This window comes from Sesamum indicum, linkage group LG8, assembly GCF_000512975.1.
Source record: "Sesamum indicum cultivar Zhongzhi No. 13 linkage group LG8, S_indicum_v1.0, whole genome shotgun sequence".
Lineage (NCBI taxonomy): Eukaryota > Viridiplantae > Streptophyta > Magnoliopsida > Lamiales > Pedaliaceae > Sesamum > Sesamum indicum.
Window position 1 is genome coordinate 3,603,592 of NC_026152.1, and position 4,904 is coordinate 3,608,495.

Genomic DNA, 4,904 nt, shown 5'->3' on the forward strand with positions numbered 1-4,904 from the left:
TTGCATATTGCACCTAACTACACCATTGGATCTCAGAAGTTTCCACTGTCAAACTCGAAATGCTCATACTCTTTTCATCTCTCAGACACAGGATGACGCTTCAACGTACAGTGTACAGTAACAAGCCTGCCTTCTCCTCCGCATCTATTACAAAAGTGAGTAAATTTGAATGAGTCCAAGAAACACTGTCCAACTCTCCCAGAAAATGCTGACAGCCTTCTCAGGTCTGCACTCACCTGATTACTTGCAGAAAATACTGGAAAACCATCCAATCCAATCACGGGTAGTAACTCAAAAGCGAAAATATTTTACCTGTAAAAAAGAAAAATACTTAGATGATTTCTGAGTTTGTAAATCTTTTTTTTCATGTGAGTTCGAATATTTAATTGTAAATTGATGTTACATTTCACGTTTTATTTAACATATACAAATGATATTTATATATTGAATTACAAAATACAATACCAAACGATAGTAGAAGATCCGAACTAGAGTTAAATCGTCGAGTTTTACTCAATTCTGATACGGGTCTAATAAGAAGGGTTTTTAAAGGATAAAAATATCCCCATAAAACCTCAAAATACACAAATAAGACAAAAATCCCTTGGTTTCACCTAACCCAACCAAACTCGCTGAACTTAAATCACAGTCGTCAATTATCTAAGATCACGACATGGTTACTCATACAAGTATGTAAATTTTAGCCTTATAAATACTCCTAAACCATTCATAGGCCAAAGTATGTCATATTTTGACAGAACATTTTTTACTTCTTTTCTTTGGATCTTGCACTCGATTAACTTAAATATAAAAGGTTTTTAGTTGAGAACTTTCTAAAAAGTCTAATGATTTTTCAGACCACAAACATTTATTTGGATTAGGCTGCCCTTGAGGTCATTTCGATCCGACCCAGATCAAATTTGAAACTTTATTAAAAAAAGTTGTATTATATTTTGTATTGGTATTTTATAATTAGATTCCGTATTTAAAATTAATCTTATCTCTATATTTAAAAGTAGATTCTAAAAAAAAAATAGGATATAAAATGAAGTGCATAGCAAAAGTTAGATGCAAAAATAAGAAGCAAAGCATTTTCCATCTGTAAAGAGAGCAATAATTGGAGGTTATTTATAGCGGGGAGTGGGGTTTGTCCATCTCTGCTACTCCACTGCCTTTTCTCACGTGAAACTGAACTGATAACATAAATGAAAATTTTGCTAATCTTAAGAATTGTCATTATCAATTTAATGGTGGTGTGCGTGAAGTACGATTTATGTGTGAATCTGTGGGGATCACCAACTATTAAATCCTTCACATGCTCATTTATAGCAAAGTACGACTTAGATTTTTTAACTATCAATTAATTAGTGTTACTGCCAAACAAGGCAGAGCAGCTTCCAAGCATACGTTCACACTTGAGAGGAGACGCACATGACAAAAATTAAGTGACAACTGATAATTCACATGGTTGGAGTGAGTGGTGGAAGGACCTGTTTGGCTCTTTCTTCTCTGAAACTCAGAAAAATAAATGAAGGGTCTCCTTCATTGTGTTTTCTGTTGAGGTGGCAGCTAGTCTACAAACTTTGACTATCCATATACACAACATTTTTACTGATGAAATTATATTTTTAGGGAGTGTTTGTGCAAATTTTTTTTTTTAAAAAAATGTTGTTTTTTTATCTTTTTTATTTTAAAAAAATATTTTTAAGGTGTTTGGAATGTCAATTTTCACTTTTAAAATTGCTAAGAAAAGCATTTTTAGATCAAAAGATAAAAGCAACTTAGCATGTTTATAGCTGTTTTTTTTTTTTGTTTTTTTGTTTTTTTTTTTTAAATAACTTCATTTCTTACTACTTTACCTTTATCATAAGAATTTTAATTTAACTGTACTGTTTTAAATTTATTTTAAATTTTTTATATTTAAAATTGATATTGAGATTTTTAAATATTCCAAATAGTGTAACCACATATTAAATATTTTTATAATTTTATATTTTATTTGCTATACTAATTATATTATTCTCTTATCATGAAAAAATATTAATTAAATGACTATGACTAATAAATAAAATATATTTTTTTCATTCATGCAAGTTTAATGATTGTGTATGAATCAAGAATTATATTACTTAGTGAGATTTTTAAAATAGTCCCAGAATTGAAAAAACTCCACAGGTTTAGTCTTATACTTTAGAAAATTTTTAGAATGGTCCTAAAATTGAAAGTTAGTCTCATAAATTTTGTAAAATAGAGGACTAAATGTGTAAATCTCCCTATTCTATGGGACCAAAAGAGTAATTTTCTCCATGTTTATATAAAGAGTAAATTATGTTGAACATCCTTAAAATTCGATATAATTACAAATACATTTTTATTATTTTAAAAATTAAAAATACCACTTAATACGATTTTTTTAATGAAGAATAAAATAAATATAAAAATTCTAATATCGGAGAGACGTTACATTATCATTAAAAAAATGTAAAAACATAATATTGGATGAATATTATTATCAAGAAAAATATAAATTTTTTAAAAATATGTGCTAATAGGGTTAAAAAGGCATTTTGATGAATTTAATACAATACAAAAACTAATAAATTGGGCCAATTATTGAAAAGATGTTATTATCAAGGGATCGATAGTTTTTTAAATTAAGAATATTTTAATTATATCAAATTTCAGGAATCTCGATGTAATTTATATTTGTATATACATATACTTAGACATGTATGTATATATATATATATATATATATGAGAAATTGTCGAGTATATATGCATGATCGCATCTGAATTTCAAACTCATTAATTACAAATATATAAAAGAAGTTCTTAATCGTGAGAAAAATACTGGGTAGACTAAAAGTTTGCAAGGGACAACCCAATAATTCTGGTACAATATATTTTTTTATGGGATATTTTGTATTCAAATTGTTAATGTATGTGTGTATTGGGTGCGTAAGTGTTAAAAAATTATATAATTTTTTCTTTATATATATATATATAATTACAAAAATTAACACTAACAGTTAAAAAAATAGAGTAGTTTGTGTAATAATGTCGATATTTTTTAAGAGTAAGTGTAGTTTTTTAAAAAATATAGCTGGTTTATGTAAACAATGTTGACGTTTCTGATAGGCGTATATATAATTATCTAAAAGGTAGGAATTATTTTTGCAAACATACCATATATTAGAGGGTGTAAACGTAATTATCCTAAAAAAATTTCTGAAAACTAAACAGGGATTGAAATGATAGGTTGTCTAACATCAGATTTGGATGAAAGGATTTGGATTTAGGGATGTAAGAAAAGAATTTTAAGTGATGATATACAATTATTCAAACAAATTCAAATCATCCTTAATTTATAAATATTCTAATACATTATAAATGGCTATGTTCTTATTTATTTATACTATTATAAATAAGAACTCCGTTTTCGTACCATCTTTTGAATATTTATTTATTTTTAATTTATTGCATTTCCTTCAATAAAATTTGATCATAATAATAATTTTAATGTATCTAATAAATTTACTAAAATACCCCTGAAACTTACACATGCCTGAACTTTTCATACATTTTATATTTTGGAATTATATCCCATAATTAATAACCAATCATTACTAAAAAAATTCAATTATTTATGATTTTTAAAATTTTTTTAAATACACATATCGAATGTTGGGTGAATATTAAGCAAAGTGCAGGCTCGAGAGTGGTCCTAAACTTCAATAAATGGATTGGGCCCTTAGAGAAATTGATATAACCTGTGGGCTCTAACCCAATTGAAAGACGCAGAGAAGCCCAATCCAAAAATCATTTCATCTGTAAATGGGGAGGTTGATGCCTTGAGTAGTTGGATTGGTCTCGGTTTTGTCTATATATAAACGGATTTTAATATATGTTTCACTGTAATAGTAATAATAAATACTGATTAATTATAGATACTTGATATTAATAATTTACGTATATTAATAAAGAAATTAAAAATCGACTAGAAATAAAAAAAAAGAAAAGAAATGATAATTTTGAATAATTAATAAAATAATTAAAAAGTAAGGATTGGTGAATTTTGAATATTTGAAGAGAGAAGAGGTGGATGCAAATAATGAAAGGAGAAAAAGGGCCGACAAAAGCATAATTAATTAATTTGAGTAAAAAGTGGTTGGTTAATAATGCAGATGGCCACGTGTCACGAGGTGGGTGGTGGTGAAAGGCATTTGACATTATTATCGACAATGAAGCTATCAAGTGAGTGGTGCTTCATGTCTCTTACAAGGAGGAAAAATCAATTATTTTTCTCACTTTGTTGTACATTTGTTGGGCAGTGACCATTTGTACCAACACCCTCACCCTCAACTAACTTATATATACCTCACAATTTATCCTCATGTCCCTTTCACTTCCCCATGCCTTTATGCCATGCACATATGTTTCCCTTCCATTTTTCCTTTAATTAATTACCAAATTCGATCACTCGAAAATATTAATTATTTTTCCCAAATATTTGCGTCATCTACAATTATTAATTCGTATTATACTTTATATGTATTGCACATTATGTGTATATATAAAGTATAAATATAAGTTTTTTTAATATCAATTTGTGATGAAAGATTCCAATTGTATTCTAAATACTAAAAGATGGGTCTATTTTTTAATTGTGAGCCAATGATATCATTTTGAATTCCTACTTAAACTTTGTAACAAAATCTTGAACATCTATTTTTATATAGATATGCTGTGGTATGCAAATATCATGTATCTAATTTATTGCTATCTCCCATACTTGAATTGATTCTCTCTCTCTCTCTCTCTCTCTATATATATATATATATATTGGATCAAAATTGTCGAAACCTCCAAGGATAGCTAAATCCAAGACAAGCGTTGAGTAGA